The sequence below is a fragment of the Ahaetulla prasina genome, chromosome 7 (genome assembly GCF_028640845.1).
Source record: "Ahaetulla prasina isolate Xishuangbanna chromosome 7, ASM2864084v1, whole genome shotgun sequence".
Lineage (NCBI taxonomy): Eukaryota > Metazoa > Chordata > Lepidosauria > Squamata > Colubridae > Ahaetulla > Ahaetulla prasina.
Window position 1 is genome coordinate 74746993 of NC_080545.1, and position 19789 is coordinate 74766781.

Below are 19789 nucleotides of genomic sequence, written 5' to 3' on the forward strand. Positions count from 1 at the left end.
ATTCATTTCACAACTGTCTCGCTTAGTGACAGGAATTTTGGGCTCAATTGTGGTTATAAGTCGAGGACTACCTGTACAAAACAGAGTTGGGTTTCCATCATGCAGCTAAAACCACCAACCTTTCTGATACTTTGCCTTCAAATTATATACTGGATTTCAAAAATCAGCAATCCTGATTTTTTGTGAAACCTTGTGACATTCAGAATTAGGAGAATTTATTCCCTGGGAAATATTAAATAAATCCAGGAACCTGCTACATTTTTCCCCATATTAATTACACATGCCATTCTAGATCAATACATACTGTACAGTGGTGGGATTCAAAAAATTTTACTACTGGTTCTGTGGGTGTGGCTTGGTGGGCGTGGCTTCGCTTGGTGGGCGTGGCGGGGAAGGTTACTACAAAATCCCCATTTCCTCCCGATCAGCTGGGACTCAGGAGGCAGAGAATAGATGGGGGCGGGGCCAGTCAGAATTTTTACTACCGGTTCTCCCAACTACTCAAAATTTCCGCTACCGGTTCTCCAGATCTGGTCAGAACCTGCTAAAACCCACCTCTGATACTATATATAATCTGCATCATTCTGCAAATTATTTTTGGTAAGAAAGCGGACAGTGATTGAAATTACAGTACTCTTTCCTCTTCCTCCTCCTCACATCTATTTAAGAAATAATGGTTTTAAATGGCTCCACCATGTAAAACACATTTGTACTATATCAATTCAGCCGGTGGAATAACTCTGAACCTTTTCTACAGCATGAATGCATAAGTGGCATCTATTGGGTGCAAACATTAACAGAGACTGGTATCAACAGAACCCTTTCATTGACAAGAAATTGGATCGCTTGCAGGGCAGTTTACCAGCCAACACAGACTCTTCAATGTCCTCCTTTCATAAAAGGTAATGAAATACTAGGTCCATCCAAATTCTGGCTAACATTGTACATACACATCTTGCCAAAGTAACCTAAATAGAGGAAAATCAAAGAACGAGACACTCACTGAGTCACAAACACACAGAAGAAAGCACCCTTTGCTACTCTAGTACACTGCATACTCGCTCACATCCAAGTATTTATGAATGTGTGCTCATAAATTGTAGAATTTAAGTCCATTTTCTAAACTGAAACCCTAATTCTATTTAGTCGAAGGAAAACCCCACAGATTTTAAGAAGACTGCTGTCCGTCCTGCTGTCACAACTGCAGTGTCAATCCATTTTGTGGGGGAGGGGGTTGTGATTTTATAATATTACATTTATTTTATATATAATTATTATATTTATTTTATAAATACTTGGTATAGTGGTGATTTTTAGCTGGGTTAGAAATCAGGAGTCTGCAAATTCTTATAATGGAATAGAATAATAGAGAAACTTGGAGGTCTATTGGTAAAAAACTCCTACTCAAGCAGGAGACCGTAGACCATTTCAGACAAATGGCTGTCCGATCTCTTCTTAAAAACCTCCAGTTTTGGAGCACCCACAACTTCTGGAGCAAGTCTTCCCACTGAATTGTTCTAACCATCAGGAAATTTCTCCTTAGTTCTGGGTTGGATCTCTCTTTAATAAGTTCCTTCTTGTCTTGCCCACAAGTGCTTTGAAGAATAGGTTGTTCCCCTCTTCTTTGTGACAGCCCCTCAAATTATTGGAAGACTGCTATCATATCACCCCCTGTCCTTCTCTTCGTTATACTAAAGATGCCAGTTTCTGCAACCGTTCATCATATGTTTTACCCTCCCAGTCCCTCGTCATCTTTGTTGCTCTTCTCTGGTCTGTCTAGAATCTCAACATCTTTTTTGTATTATTTTAGTCCTGCCTTAGATACGAAAGCCAGCCAGGTGACTTTAGGCTAGTCACTCAGCCCAGCCACCTCATATTGTTGTTGTTGTTGGGGGAGGGGGATAGGAAAAGGAAGGAGTATTAGGTAAGTTCACTACATTGCATTACCTATGAAGTAATAAAAGCAGGATAAAAATCAAATATATAAATACACATACCCAATTATAGTGTTATAGAATTCTGCAGCCAAACCCAAGTAAGTATGCATATTATTACATTGAAAAGCTGACATCATACTGTACTGTACATAAAAACATGGAATAAAATGGGATGAACACCCTACGAATGCTGTCCGAGTATGAATGGATTTCCAGAAAAACTGCAGACTACAGAAATCCAGCTGAACTTCAGTTTAAGATGCAGACAACTGTTGTGGCCCACTGGCAGCTAGCAGAGCTGGCAGCAGAGTCGGACAGTGAGGAGGTTGAGGAGGAACATGGGCCAGTCCTGGGGGCTGGGTAAAGCTTGGACGAGGGTTCTGCGTCGGAGGCAGAGAGGGAGCTAGACAGCAGTGAGGCAGAAGAAAAGCTGGAGCCTGTTCCCAGTGTGTGCATGCACAGATCTGCCAGAAGACAAGAACAACTAAGAAAACAGGATCGACTTGGGAGTAAAGCCACATCTTGGAGGTGACTGACCCCTCCCATAGAAAACAAAAGACGAGAGAATGGGAGTGGGCTTTTGCGTGAAACAATTCAGTCGGTCGGTTGTTTCAAGAATGGAAAGTTCTGTTCGTGACTCTAAAAGACTGTGCCAACTTTTGCCTTACACTGCATCTGGAAACTAGTTATCTGGTAGCTTTCCAAGCAAGATAAGGTTTGTGTTGATAAATATTCCTCTGAAAGACTGTTTGCCAAGCCTTGCTGGCTGTGAATTTAGTCCTGCCTTAGATACGAAAGCCAGCCAGGTGACTTTAGACTTCATAGTCGTGTAAATAAAAGGGGTTTTGCCAGGACCAAGACTCTGCTTCATGCTTTTTAAGGAAGCCTAGGTCAGAACAACAACCCAACAGCATGCATCTCTCTTCAACAGTAAAAGTACACAGGGCAGAAAACATCCTGCAGCCAAGAAGGCTCCACATCCATTTGCACTACTCGGGTGACCCTCAGGACATAGATAAACCTCCAAGTGGCTCAACAAGTCTCTAAAAGAATGCAAATGACCAGCTGTCTGGAAGGAACATAAATCCTTCCATTCTCCATCATTCAGTCAGAACTGAAGAAGCTTCTTGGATGAGAAGTGAAATGTCTTCAAAGAAAAAACAAGAAAGTCCAGTTGCCTCCTGAAAAAGCACCTTTGGGACAACCATGACCTGAAGACAACCATGATTGAGAATCTCCATAGGCATGGAACAAAAGCAGTCCATGCCTGTTGCATAGCTAACTTTAACTTCAAAAGGAGGGTGGACAAACTGCCCTGCTTCTTCATCTTCTCCATCCATGACCTGCACGACCTGTAGAAGCAGATAGTAGCTAAGAAGCTTCTGGACAACATAAAACCATCGGATCTAGTCTTCGTTCTGATTTTATATGATGTCTCTAATCAGCCATCTGCTGCAAGATGTTACAGGAAATAAAAATGAGGTCTCTATCTTGGAAGATTTATACCTTTTGTTTCCTTAGCCTCAGGGTTGGACTGGGATTGGAATTTAAGGAGAAGGGCAGAAGGAATGGAGAAATTAAGGGAAAGGAATGGCTATCCAAGAATACTGGTGTAAATGTCAGCCATAAATTTTTCCAGTGGAAATGGATCACTTTGGTGCCCAAGGAGAGAAGCCAGAAAGTGAAGTGCTTAAATCTTTCCAAACTAACTGCTGTTCCACTAAATTTTCCAAAACATTAATTAGAAACCACTAGTCCTCCATGCATCTCTATAATGAAACACTGCAAGATGGGCAGGAGAAGGAAGCATCTAAAAAGATGCTTGGGAACCTTTGCAAATTGTGGCTAAAACGATGGTTTCTACAGGTCCTTTTTCAAACAGAGAAAACATACGATAAGAAAGGTTTATTTATTTCTTTATAACCTATGTTTAATGTTTTTATAAATAACTCGGATGGCAACATACTTAATACTCCTTCCTCCTCCCATTTCCCTACAGCAACTCCTCTATGAAGTGAACTGGGCTGAGGGAGAGTGAGTGGCCCAAAGTCACCCAACCAGCTTTCATGCCTAAGGCAGGACTAGAATGCCTAGTCTATTGTTTTCTAGACCAGCACCTTAATCAATTGACTCAATTGGCTCTCATGTCAATATAATGCATACAGCTTCTATCTGGTGGGATGCATGTAACAAACATGTTGGTTTGCAAGTCAGTGTCTATACAGGTAGCCCTCAATTTATGATCACAATTGAGCCCAACATTTCTGTTGTTGAGACAGTTGTTAGGTGACTTTTGCTTTATTTACGACCTTTTATGTCACAGTTGTTAAGTGAATCATTGCAATTGTTCAGTTAGTAACATGGTTGTTCATTGACTTTGCTTGTCAGAAAGGTTGCAAAAGGTGATCACATGATTCCGGGACGCTGCAAACCGTCATAAATATGAACCAGTCTCCAAGAGTCTAAATTTTGATCACATGACCATGAGGATGGTCATCAATGTGAAAAATGTTCATTAGTCACTTTTTCCAGTGCCGTTGTAACTTTGAACGGTCACTAAATGAAAGGTTGTAAGTTGAGGACTACCTGTATGACTGATGATAATTTCATAGAATAGCCTGAGTATGCTTGGGGTAAAAAAACTGAGTTTTGCTTGTGACCAAAAGAAGCCAGCATTCGCCCTGAGTGTTCCCACTGTTAACAGGGAATGCTGTGCAAGCATGGACACAATTAAAGCTAAAAATCTAAATTGCATCATTTCTACCTCCCTAAAATGTGTTATTCAGAAGCCTCGACTCATTAAAGCAGTGACAGAAATCAGTGGGCCCATTGGGAAGATTGTGACTTGGAATGTAAGACAAGTAATTACAAAAAGGATGAATGAGAAAAGAAGAGTAGACATATATATATATATATATATATATATATATATATATATATATATATATATATATATATATATATATATATATAGGTCTTTGGTTGTTCGGGTTTTCTCCCGTGTAAAATTGGAAGTGTCTTGGCGACGTTTCGACGAAGTCTCATTCGTCATCTTCAGGCTTCAGCTTCGTGCTTCTGGGAGCAATGTGTGATCGCAGCTGTTTCTTCCTTTTAACTGCTAGTGGGGGTTTGAACTGATTGGGTGGGAGCTTGGCTGTGCTCTGATTGGATGGGGTTTTTTCTGTGCTCTGATTGGATGCGGGTGTGTCCTGTGTTGGTGGGGGCTTGGTTGTGCCCAGCCTATTCTGTGCTGCAGGGGGATTTGAGCTGGTGAGCTGCACTGCTGCTGTTTGGCTTCGTGTTCGTGGTCGTGCTACATCTTCATAGTGGGTGTCAGTCTGCTGCATGTATGGATTGGAGGGGTTTGAAATGGCTAATGTTGCAGCTGCGGTCTGGCTTCTGGTCCTTGGTCGTGCTTCATGATCAGTGTGGGTTTGGGTCTGCTTTCTGGGTGGATGTGTGGTGGTGACATCCTGTGTGGACCTCGTGAGTGTGGGTCTGGTGTCATTCCTCGTGTTAGGGACACGTTTGTCAATAAGGGCAGGTTTCCAAATGGCTGGTAGGCGGGAGGTATCATCTCGTTTGTTCATGCTGTGTGGGCGTTTTTCTATCTCGATGGCTTCTCTGATTATTCTGTTGTTAAAGTGTTCAGTTTTGGCGATAGTTCTGGTCTTTTTAAAGTCAATATCGTGTCCTGTGACTTTAAAGTGTTGGACCAGGGAAGAAGTTGGTTCCTCTTTTTTGAATGAGTTCTTGTGTTCTTCAATGCGTGCACTTATTCTTCTGTTGGTTTGTCCAATGTATGTGGTGGGGCAGGCGGTGCATGGGATTTCATATACTCCTTGATTTTCTAACTCAATTTTGTCTTTGGGGTTTCTTAGGATGGTGGATATTTTTTGGTTTGTGCAGAATAGCCACTTCAAACCCCTCCAATCCATACATGCAGCAGACTGACACCCACTACGAAGATGTAGCACGACCACGAACACGAAGCCAAACAGCAGCAGTGCAGCTCACCAGCTCAAATCCCCCTGCAGCACAGATTAGACTGAGCACAACCAAGCCCCCACCAACACAGGACACACCCCCAGCCAATCAGAGCACAGAAAAACCCCCAGCCAACCAGAGCACAGCCAAGCTCCCACCCAATCAGTTCAAACCCCCACTAGCAGTTAAAAGGAAGAAACAGCTGCGATCACACATTGCTCCCAGAAGCACGAAGCTGAAGCCTGAAGATGACGAATGAGACTTCGTCGAAACGTCGCCAAGACACTTCCAATTTTACACGGGAGAAAACCCGAACAACCAAAGACCTATATACAAACACCCGTGAAAACCTCAGAAAACAAATATATATATATATATATATATATATATATATGTTTTCTGAGATTTTTATGGTGTTTATGTAAGTCTTTATTCGGTTTTCCCATGTAAAATTGGAAGTGTCTGGGAGCATTGCTCCCAGAAGCACGAAGCTGAAGCCTGAAGATGACGAATGAGACTTCGTCGAAACGTCGCCAAGACACTTCCAATTTTACGTGGGGAAAAAACCCGAATAACCAAAGACACACACACACACACACACACACACACACACACACACACACACACAAATATATATATATTTGTTTTCTGAGGTTTTCACGGGTGTTTGTATATAGGTCTTTGGTTTGTATAGAGGTCTTTGATTGCTCCCAGAAGCACGAAGCTGAAGCCTGAAGATGACGAATGAGACTTCGTCGAAACGTCGCCAAGACATTTCCAATTTTACACGGGAGAAAACCCGAAAACCAAAGACATATATATATATATATATATATAATTGCTTCTGTATTATTGTTTTTAGGTATAAACCAAGGAAAGTCGGATACAATGGCCTTAAACAACTGCCAGGAAATACATACAGTATATAAATACATTGTTATTTAAGAGAAAATGGAAAGATGCAATGTATCTGAAAGAAGGTGAACTGAACTTGTGGACTGGAGTTGATTAATACATGCAGGGAAGTGAAAATTTAGGCTTAATTATGAATGACAATTGTATGTTATGCTTCGGTGAATGGTGCCAATGAAAGAGCCAGAAATGCATTTTGTGGATGATTATACAGCATTCATAATTTCTACTTTGTATGATGACAATGTCAGGTTGTTTAACTGAGAACTTGAAAGATTTACATCAAATATTAGATACCTCTACCATCTAAAATACGGTATGAGATACGGCTCTAAAGAGGGAATGTCTGAAACATCACGGTGGTTTTACATGACAGAAAAAAGAAATAATGGCAAAGAACATAAACAAACAGATGAATCTGACTACCTTGGGTGAATGACAGGAAAATGGAGAAATTTTAAGACAGGCATATGTGAATCAAAATTATGTGGATAATTAGAACTGCAGAAAAAACAATTGCTACCAAGCTGCCTTCCATTGAAGACTTGTATACTGCACGAATCAAAAAGAGGGCCATGAAAATATTTACAGATCCCTCACATCCTGGACATAAACTGTTTCAACTCCTACCCTCAAAACGACGCTATAGAGCACTGCACACCAGAACAACTAGACACAAGAACAGTTTTTTCCAGAAGGCCATCACTCTGCTAAACAAATAATTCCCTCAACACTGTCAAACTATTTACTAAATCTGCACTACTATTAATCTTCTCATTGTTCCCATCACCCATGCCCCTCTACTTATGACTGTAACTTAGTTGCTTGAATCCTTACGATTTATACCAGGGGTAGTCAACCTTTTTACACCAACCTTGTATCTCTGTTAGTAGTAAAATTTTCTAACCCACTGGTTCCATAGTAATGCGACGTGTATCATCATCTGTGCATGCCTCTCGCGCATCATGGATTGGGTTTGGGGGGGCACCGGCTACCAGCTCTGCTTGTCTGTTACAGCTGGGTGGTATGGGGGGAGATGCGCGAGCTATTCTGGGACGAGGCTCTTTTATTTGCGGTCGCACTATAGCGCCATTTAGTTTCATTTACGTAATGTGAACTAAACTTATGCACAGGTGATACAAATAGTATATTTTCAGAAATTTAAATTGTCACGGGGAATTTTATGAAAACCTAATGAAAATGTTTTTAAATAATGCTATGAATTTTTTTTAAAAAGTCAATTAAATTTTAAAAAAAGGAAAATGCTTCAGTATCGGACAAAACCCCTACCGCCCACCATGAAAGCTGGAACGCCCACTAGTGGGTGGTAGGGATCAAGTTGACTACCACTGATTTATACTGATATTGTTTCCTGATTGCTTAATTGTAGCCTATGACTATCATTAAGTGTTAAATTTGTACCCTATGACTTTCATTAAGTGTTATACCTTGATGAAGGTATCTTTTCTTTTATGTACACTGAGAGCATATGCACCAAGACAAATTCCTTGTGTGTCCAATCACTCTTGGCCAATAAAAAATTCTATTCTATTCTATTCTAAAAGATAATGGGTTGCATGTGGTCTTTGGCAAAGTATGAATGTTTGTCAACAGAAACTGCTTGTAAGTGCATGGTTATGTCCACTTTGATATATAGGAGTAAGAGGTAGGTGTGTCACAAGAAACATACAAATAAGTCACATGGCACTAGGAATAGGATACTTAGGAAGTATCTACAATAAAAAGAGAAGAGATGGGTCATGAATAAATGGATACTGAATGAATGTGAATGGTTAAAAATATATGGAACAAACAATGCTGGAATAAACTAGATTTAGCTATATTTGCTTTTCCTTACTTGAGCCATTAATAGCAATATCTTACTAATTCTTATTTCTTTCCGTGCTTTTTTTTCTTAAATATTGTTAAAGAAAATCATATAACCAAAGGCAAATACAAAGTATATAAAAGAAATAAGAGAACAAAGAACAAATATGGGTAGTTCTTGACTTACAACAGTTCATTTAGTGACCATTCAAAGTTACAACAGCACTGAAAAAAGTGACCTATGATTATTTTTCACACTTATGACCATTGCAGCACCCCCATGGTCACCTGATCAAAATTCAAATCCTTGACAACTGACTCATATTTATGATGGTTGCAATGATCACTTTTTGTGACCTGACCAGCTAAATAAATGGGGAAGCAGGATTCACTTAACAACCATGTCAGTGACTTAACAACTGCAGTAATTCACTTAACAACTATGGCAAGAAAGCTTGGAAACTGGGGCAAAATTCACTTAACAACTGTCTCATTTGCAACAGAAATTTTGGCCTCAGAAATGGTCATAAATCAAGGACTACCTGTAATGAAATGCAGATGGATAAAAATAGAATTTGAGATATCAAAAACACTTTCAATATATTGTTATGTAAGTATGGTATAAAATACAAGATGAACATTCCTATTAAGCTTTAAACTAAAGATATCTAATTAACACAATAAAAGTTGCTAACTCTTTTCAGTGTTTTGCATAATCTTGCATATCCCAAAAAGGAATAGTATGATTGGCATTACATTTCAGTATAAATAAGTATAGAATGCCTTCTCTAATTAATCTTTTAAATTCTATCAAATATAAACACTGTTTTATGCAGCATTGAGTACATCTATTATACACTTCAAGCTCTAAAGCATGAGCAATTATTTGCTGTCATGCTTAATATTTAATCTTCTAATTTCTGACATGGTTGTTGTATTACAGATTATTAGAGAATACATACTCAGTTGACATTTGCATAGTTATGTACAAAACCAAGAATTGATACAAAAGTATGTCGTAACTCTAGGTTTTGCATGATTGAATTTACGGATTCAAATTGCTGAAGTCTTTTTACATAACGATGGCAAGATGAGAGAATCCAATTATGAATATTTCTGACTATATCCACACAGTTCCATTATCCACTTTGTGCCTTCTTATCACTGTGCCAAAAGATATGAGTTTGTGAAGCTAATTAAAATCCAGTAATTATTTTTCATTCTTTTCATTGCACTGATAACTTCATAAAAGGGTTTTCCGTCAGTTAACCAGGATTTTTTTTTGTACATTAAAACTCCTGATAGGCTGTTTTAAGAGAGGAACCACTAAATATTTTCAATTTGTATAACTGAAAATGAAATTAGAGGGGTAGTCCTCATGGGACTTAATAGAGCTATACTTTATTTACCAAGATATTCATATCGACAAAAACCTCTGATAAAATTAATTCACAATTAAGTCCCATTCAGCAAATGTCCCGTACAATTTCATTTAAAAGCTTCTTCCTACCATATTCAACAAGGTGTACTGCAACTTGTTCTATATCCTTGATGGCGAACCTATGGCACACATGCCTGGGGTGGCACGCAGAGCCATCTTTCCAGGCACGCAAGCTGTCGCCCAACTCACCTGCAGCTGCGCATGTGCCCGAGCTGGTGTTCGGGTCTCCGGTGCACATGCGCGCAATTCAGGGGTCCCAGCTGGTCTTTGGAGGTCTCCTGCAAATGCGTGGGCGTTTGCACATGCTCGCGAGAGTACTTGTCTCATATTAGACATACTAGTCCTGTTAACTTTATAGAAGTTTTATGTCAATCTTACCAAATATGCTTGCAAGACGTTTCATATCAAAATATTTCCCCAATTTATAGAGAAAGTTTTTCAATTTAACAATGAAATTATATCAATATGGAATAATGACACCCCCCCCACAAAAAAAAAAAATCAAAGGACATAAATTCATCCTTCATCATATGTACCTGGGCCACATCTTGCTCTTATTCAAACTACTGTAATCTGGAATACATCCTTTTGATTCCTCCTTTTAAAATTATTGTTTTTTCTTTCCTCACCATCAACTGGCTTGAGATACTTAGATAATGTCCAGAAAATCATCAAACAAGGAAGTTACAAGACTATAGGACTGTGATGGCGAACTTATGGCATGTGGAGAGGTGCACCATCACCAGCTGCTCTTCCGGGTTCCATCACACGCATGCGCACTGGCCAGCTGGTTCCATCACACGCATGTGCACTTTTGCGTGAAGACCAGCTGGCTGGCGCACATGTGTATGCCGGAGCCCAAAAGAGAGCAGCTGGCTGGTGCGCACATGCTAATGATTCAAAAAGGTAGGAAGAACACATAATTCAAATCTGAGACTAATAGATATAAAGAGCAAGGTTCCTCAATATTGTTAGATGGACAACTATTTTACGTATGGCTGTGTAATTCTTTACCGTAATCCATTTATCTAACCTTCTTGAGTTTTCTGCAGAAAGCAGTCTAATCACCATATCTGGTACAAACTCATGACAATAGTAGACAATGCATGTCAAAAGCCATGTTACAGCTACTCCAGCTTCCCTTCCCAGTAAAGCAATATTTCCTGCAAAAGAAACTGGGGAGGAAAAATGAGGCCATGTTTTAAACATAAAAGCTCAAATATCAATGTTCAGAGTTCCAAAAAGTTGCCACACCAAAGATACATATGTGCAATCTGCAAGTCAAACATATTTTTACACATGAACATCTTTATTATCAGTCACTAAATGATTAATATCCAAAACTGTTAAAAAAACCAAAGCATTCTATTTTATATCTCTATATAGATTTTTTGTGTAATTGTAAAGAAAAAAATCTCTAAGGATCTGCTGGAGCAATTTGGTTTAATCCTATAAAACTGATGTCTATGTATTATTCTTCAAAGAAATTATTCATCTTGGCAACAACTAGAGCTGTTTACAAATCTCAGTAATGATGTAAGAATCTTTTTTTTTTTGCTGCTATGGTAGTGAGAAAGAGAAAGAGAGAAGGGAGGGGATACTATCTGCACATCAAGTCAGATATATAAATGTTCATTAACGAAAGAATTGAGACTCGGATGCATTTGTTCATTAAACTTCAAAGTTCATATGCCAAGACAAACAGAAAGGCAAATATCATAATCACTTAAATAAACCCACCAAATTAAAAGAGGAAGAGATTGCAGAGTAACTATTTAGGTAATGTTAAACTCCAGAATTAATTGTTTTCTGCCTCCATTCTTTATAGGATTTCATGTCTCCATTCCAAAGTAGTAGAAGCAGAGGTGGTATTCAGCAGGTTCTGACCAGTTCTGGAGAATTAGTTAGTAGTGGAAATTTTGAGTAGTTCAAAGAACCGGTAAATACCACCTCTGACTGGGCCCATCCCCATTTATTCTCTGCCTCCTGAGTCCCAACTGATCAGGAAGAAATGGGGATTTTGCAGTAACCTTCCCCTGGAGTAGGGAGGGAATGTAGATTTTACAGTATCCTTCCCCTGCAATGCCCACCAAGCCATGCTCACCAAGCCATGCCACGCCACGCCCACCAAGCCATGCCCACAGAATCAGTAGTAAAAATTTTTGAATCCCATCACTGAATAGTAAAAACTTTGGTAAAGGGCTATCTGAGCAATTTTAAACAGTGTGCCTCTAAATAGGCAGTTGTAAAAAAATCCATGTCCTTGACCACGATTAGCATCTGGACAACAAATTAAGCAGGCATACAGATCATCTCTTCTCCACCATAATACATACCAGATTTCTTCCTAAATTAAAAACAACCTTTCTACCCATAAATATGCAAAGCTCCACTTGGAACATGCAGTTGATTGATAGTTGTGTCTTCTTGTCCTCTGCTTTGCTGATACCCTTTTTCTTTTGATGGTATGTAAGTGGCCTAACATCTTTTGTGATAAATCATCATGAAGCTTCTACATGCTTTGAATGAAAAATACGATCCCCGGTAGCTCCAATACTTGAGAAAACACAAAGAGTGGCAATATTCCAAAATGGGTAGGTCATAAAAATTTCAATATATCCTTAAGTTCAAGGCACCACATTATCATAAATACAGAATCACCTACAAATTTCAGTATCTGGCCTCATATAGTTTCTGTTTCTTTTAGCACAGAGGTTGGCAACTTTAAACACTCAAAGAGGCACACAGGTCCTAACCAGAAGCTCCTGTTCAATTCTGGAGCCAACCAGAAGTCCGGTTCCCATCATAGTCTCCTCCTAGCGCTGAGTCCTTTTCCTCTGCTGACCGTAAGTCCGGTTCCCCCACCATAGAGTCTCCTCCTAGTGTAGCATCCTTTTTCCTCTATCAGTCCTAACTGAAAGCCCTATGAATTGTGGAGCTGACCAGCAACAGGGAGCTGCAGCAGAGGGATGAAAGAGCCACATGCGGCTCCAGAGCCACAGGTTGCTGAGCCCTGTTCTAGCACATATCCAACAGAATTCCATAATGGGGGGGGGGGAACAAAACAGAAAATTGATTTAGATCAGGAATCTGTGCTTGGGTGTTGGGGTCAAGGACCATACTAGATGTACTCAGTATTCCAAAAGTGGATGTGCAAAGATTCATTATGAGAGAATTTAAGGTTTAGGCGGGGATGAATTGTTTGGCTCAAATTTCTCTATTTCCCCAACTGCATAAGTGCAAAAAGGAAGCCAAAATGTTTGTCCTCAACCAGTCTAGGGGGATTTGGAGGCCATTAAAATGGTGCTGGCAGGCTCCATATGTCTCCACCTCACATTGCACACACCTGCTTTAGACCAAAAAGGCTTTTTCTAATCTAACTCAGTATTAGTTCTGATCAGAAATGCTCTGGGTTTTGTTTCTGATCAAAGTGAGGTAGAACTATCCATTGGCAAGAATAGTGGAAACGTAACTTGTAAATGTAAATCACATTTCTGTGATTGAACTTTAATTTTCTATACATGTATGTACAGTAAGTATCATAACATACCACACCAGCCTTTTTGTCTTATAAAATATCCATGTAAACCATCCAATTTTCTTAAATTCTTTCGCATAGAAAGTATACAATATTAGAAATCTTAAAACACCTAATTTTGGTATGTGGATGAACATCTTATTTGTCCCATATTTCAAATGGGCAAAGTTACTCTCACAATAATTTTAATTCTTGATCATTTTCTATCAAATTAACCACAACAAATTTTCAATGCCCCGCAACTAAACTGTCTTTTTCTTTTAATTTCAACAGCGAAGTTTAAATTCCAGTGTTTCAAATATAGTTGTGATAGGAAAACATTGGTACAGGAAATCCAGCTAATTAATTTTTTTTTAAAAGCAAATACAAGCCTTAAGCAAATGTCTCTAGTAAATAAATAAATAAAAATCTCTCCTCTGAGTCAACTATCATTTTCAAATGCCATTTCTCCACTTAGATTAGGGATTACCTTACTGATTAGCATAGATTTTGATCATATAATCCATAAATGCCTAATTATTTAATCCTAATTATGGATTAAGGCAGCCATAAATCACATGAATCCATCTATCCCAATGGTTTGCAAAGATGATTTGAGATTGTAAAATAATGACATCTGCACTAGCACAAAATAAACCAACTCATGTAAAATAGAGCATTTCTGAAAAAAATAGAAAGCTCAAAATAATGTGCAGCACAAATTGAGTTGGGGACACAACAGATTTCTTCCATTCCTGTGAACTGTAAAGAGCACCAGACACATAAATAAACCCTCCTGTCTTCTTGCTAAGCTAAATAGGGTGAAGTTTGGTTAGTATTTAGATGGGAAATTACCAGGGAATTCCAGGGTTGAATGTGAAACAGGGATTTTAAAAAAAAACACCTTCAGAAGAAGATTGTGGAAAAGGTCTTCTATGCCACTGCCAAGAAAACTACAAGGATGTGCCACGACATCATCAGAGGTAAAGTTCAACTCAAAGAGGTTTTTTAATCCTGCTAAAAAAGTTTTCCCAGTTGCAATGTATGGCTGTGAAAGTTGGACCATAAGAAAGGCTGAGTGCCAAAGAATTGAGGCCTTTGATCTCTGGTGCTGAAGAAGACTCCTGCGAGTCCCTGAGACTGCAAGGCGAACAAACAAGTCAGTCCTAGAGGAGATCAATCCTGACTGTTCTTTAGAAGGCCAGATCCTGAAGATGAAACCCAAATACTTTGGCCACCTAAAGAGAAGGAAGGACTCACTGGAGAAGAGCCTAATGCTGGGAAAGATTGAGGGCAAAAGAAGAAAGGGACGATAGAGAATGAGGCGGCTGGATGGAGTCACTGAAGCAGTCAGCATGATCTTAAATGGACTCCAGAGGATGGTAGAGGAAAGGAAGGCCTGGAGGAACCTTGTCCATGGGGTCGCAATGGGTCGGACATGACTTCACAACTAACAAAAAAAAAGTTATGTGTGTGTGTATATATGTGTATGCACGACTAGGAAGAGGAGCTGCCCATCTGCGCACCGGATAATGTAGTTCTGGTTTCCGACGTGCGCATGCGTGCCACCCAACTAGTCTTCCAGTTACTGCCATGCATGCGCATGTGCTGATCAGCTGGCCGGTGCATGTACTCATGCCAGAAAATGGGAGACCAGTTCTTCTGGTTTCTGGCACTGCCGCACGCACAAAGGCCAGCTGATTGTTGTGTGCACATGTGTGCCAGAAACCCAGAAGAGGAACAGGCAACGCCATGCCTGCCCGGCAACATGGCTCCACGTGCCACTTTGGGCACGCGTGCCATAAGTTCGCCATCATGGTACTAGTGTCTTGATTTTTTTTTTTATAGGATGTTAAATAACATTCCCTTCATCTTGTTCTTTATAACTAATCTTGTACTCAAGAGCAAACATTCGAATTAATGAAATATGTACTTTAAAAAAAAAAGGTAGCCCAGGTAGCCCAAGAAGCAGTCACACTGTAATTGCAATGTCAAAGTCCAATATGTTGATTTAATTACAGATCTACCCCTACAGACCCAGAGGACCATAAGGGGCGTACATAAAAGCACCAGCGTGCTTACCGTTCCTGTCCTATTGTTTCCTTTCATTATATCCAATTAATATAGTTATTTCATGCTTATGGTTGTATATACTGTTGTGACAAAATAAATAAATAAATAAAATAACTGTCAGAAAATTTTAAAAACACATAAGATTTTTAATCTGGTTTCACTACATACAGGCTTCCAAGATGCCAACAAAAGATTTTTCTTTTGACAAGTCATTCTGATTCATCTGTATCCTTATATAATGAAATCCCTTCATCTTTTTGAAGTCTCACCTAAATCCTAAATCATCCCTTTGTCTTCGACTTAATGGTCCTGGATAGATATTTTCAATCAAAAACATACTGCCAGTTGATCATTCATACAGAGTGTGAATATTTAGATTCTGGCATCATTAAACTAGTGCCCACTATTTGTGAATATCCAGCCTTTCCCTTTCATATGCATTAAACCTTGGAAAATGCAGGGTTTCCAGCAAAAACCCTGGAAATGATTGTCACATAAACTACAGGAATAACCATAAAATATATTCACTGTTGGGACTAAGTGGGTGAAGCCACTCAGTACAAAACATCTAGGCAAGAATATATTGTATGCAAAAGAGCAATATATTCATCATTATTCTTCATCATTATCATCTTATTTTTCCATCAGACAATACTTGTTGTATTACATCCAGACTTTGATTCAAACTTCAGCATTGTTATTCTGTGGGCTATTTATAGATTCCAAACACAACTCCATATTTATTTGTACGCCAGGACAACATATTTCACTCTTAGAAAAGAGAAAGAAATAAAGACTACACCAATGCACTTGGAGGAACTAAATTATATTGTTAATTGTCCACCGTGGATGATTTAGTGACGACTGCCTCTTGAGTAAACTGAGCCTGTAAGGAGAATATAAGGTATCCAGATTCCAGGAAGCAAACTTAAATATAGAATTAACATTACTTTGTTAGAAAAGTGCATTGGGGGATTCCCTAACATAATTTCCACCTAAGCCAAGAATTTGTATTGGCTAAGCTGGAGGAAAACCAGAAGAAATATGAGCCTTCTAACAAATAATTGCCCAAGGAACAAAACTGAAGATGAATGGACAGGAGTCTACAACCCTGACGTGTAACATTTTTGGAATGTTTGTCCTCTTGCTGCAAAACAATATAACATATACTTGCAGCAAGCATAAGCTTGTAGTAGCACATGAAGAAAAGGTCATGATTAGGGCAGTGGGTGGCCGCACTTTGAAACAGACGGTGGAGATTTTATTTAATTGAAGAAAGGAAACACCATCAAAAACCAGACGAGACAATGTTCCATAAAGAAGATTAATTGAACAAGCCCTGGGGACGAGAGTGATAATCAAAAGCAAGAGATATAAAAATATTTTGAACCACTAGAACTGAGAAGTAGTTTTTAGTCCCTTCCAGAAAAAAAAAGGTTTTGAAATTGTTGGTAAAGAAAAAACAAACAGCAGTACTGAAAAGACAACAACACAATAGATTCCTGAAGGATGTAGGAATCCTGAGTAGACGCAGCTGCTCTCTGCAAGAAGACAAAGCAAATATTCTTTGTAGTTGATGATTTACTACTGCAAGGAACTAAAACAAACATATGCTACCTGGATCTATCTCCTCATAAGGTAAGCTGTCTGCCAGGAACAGAGAATAAAGATATGACAGAATAACATAAAGGATTTATGAAGTAAACTTATGGTTATCTCTTTTTATGCTAATCCAAGTAAGACAAATGATGGTGCAAAATTCTTGCAACTCTATTACAGTTGACTTTTAAGATCTGGGAAGGAAGCTCAGAAACCTGGAAGCTGAGAGTTCATCCACCCTATTACATGGAAGAGAACTAGATAAGTAATAAAGAAGCAAATGCATGAGTTGCTATACCAATTCTAGATAATGGGCTACTCATATGTCATAAGAACTGATTAAAATACGTGGGGCCAAAACATGCCAAAACTTCAACTAGCTTAAAGGAGCCTGTTAAACCATTTAATAAAAATTAGGAAGAACACTGACTGATAATGTTCACCGACTTCGTCATTTATGCACTAATGCTCAGAGTATACTTCAAAGGTTTTTAAGAACCAACAACATGATCTTGAACCCTTAGAACAAAAGGCAAATTTGATTTAATGCGTATCATGGAAGTTTTGTGAAATGACTTCCATGATTGGAATTCAGACTTTGAGGAATACAGTCTGTTCAAAAGAAACAGCATCAATAAAGAGGAGGAAGCATCTGAGCAGAAATCTAAATAAATGAACTTGGCAGTATTATAAAGTATATAAAGTAGAATGTATACTATAAAAAAGTATTTCAGAGATATTGATCAGTACCTGGCATAGGAATGAATCCAAAGATAGCAACAAAGCTCCTACTTATACCAGATCCAAAGCCTTTAAAACACTTTTAAGTATGAATGGCTCTCTTTACTGTAGTTCTCGAGTTACGACCGTAAGGGAGCCTGCCCATCACAATCATAATGTGTTACAGTAGTAAAATGAGTCAATCAAGTGACTGGCCCATTTTACAACTGTCACACCCAATTTTATGGCCTGTCTGTTAAGGGAGTCACCACAGTTGTTAAGTGAACACCACAGTCGATAAGCAAACAAGTGGATTGCGATGGGATAGTTTTACCAAAAACTAAAAGCAAATTCCCATTTTTGGCAAAACGCAGTCATATAACCATGGGATGCTGCAAATGGCTATAAATGTGACCCAGTTGCCAAGCACCTGAAATGAAGTCACATGATTGCGAGGGAGTTGACCATTGGAGTTTTGAATCTGGCTTGTAAGTACCCCTCCCCCCCAAGACAGACGAATGGAATGGAATGGAATAGAACGGAACGGAACAGAACAGGAATTGGAAGGGACCTTTAAGAAACCCTATATCATTTCAGACAGATGACTGTCCAATCTCTTCTTAAAATCTTCCAGTGTTGGAGCATTCACAACTTGTGGAGGCAAGTTGTTCCACTGAATAATTGTTCTAACTTGTCAGGAAATTTCTGGTCTGCTGGAACACTGAACAGTTGCTAAGCAACCAGTCATAAATTGAGAACTACTTATCGTTCCAGAAAGTACTTTTCAAAGGTAGTTTTCCAAGATAGTTCTAGAACTACCAAGGAGAAAACCACACCTCAACCAACACTGGCAGGACAAGCTACTGTATATAAACAAACAGTAAATCCACATTCACTAGCACAGATGATTTACCCTAGTTGGGTAATGAAACATCTTCAAATAACAATCAAGCTCAGAGAGCACCACGAGTCAGTCCTGAATTACATATAATCTCTTATCTTAATTTTGATTTCCTTGGCTTTGTTAGATTTTGTAACCTTGTTGTGAGCCCAGCTGCATTATGTAGAATAAGATGGTTGGTCATATTAATATTTTTTTTAAAAAAAAAACTCTGAGCGCCAAAGTTGCTACAGTTGGCGCATCTCCATTTTGTGGTCATTCCTGCCTTGCAGATCTGTGTCTGGAGATGGGAAGGAGTAATTAGCCATCCATTAATCTCCCTGTCTGGGCCCAGATGGTAGAGTGAAAGGGTCAGCTTTAAACCAAATTGTCTACAGATTTAAGCTCAAATGGGCTGCTATAAGCAGAATTTAACTTATTGTCCAAATTCAGATACTGAACCTTCCTATGTATTAGCGCACTTTATAAACCAGATAATTCAGATAAAGAAAGAATGCACAAACAAATGCTTAGCTTCCAGAGGGAGGGGTTTAGACAAGATAATACTACACAATAAAGAAATGAAGCTGTACTCCAAATACAGTCATATTTCATTATTTACTAACAGATATTTGTATAAGACAGTCACAGCTTTGCTCTATGCAGCATGACATAACTGCATTTATCACTGTGATAGATTTACGATTAATCATTTCAATAGCTGAACTGCACAAAATATACAGCCCAATTTAGTAATCAAAGAGAATCTCCTAATCACAAAAAAACCCCACCACTTTCTCTGTGATGCAAACCATGGCCAATTCATATCTGATCACTTTACAAATCTTACTTAATGCAGTTTGGTTTTTGTACTCTTCCATTCAGATTGCAACTAG

The 19789-nt window shown here is 38.9% G+C and overlaps 1 protein-coding gene across 2 annotated transcripts in view; it reads right to left on the reverse strand.

The window, feature by feature from the left end:
- The window catches only part of CHST11 (carbohydrate sulfotransferase 11), a 213236-nt gene that overhangs the window by 179194 nt on the left and 14253 nt on the right, over positions 1-19789 (reverse strand). The window lies entirely within an intron of this gene.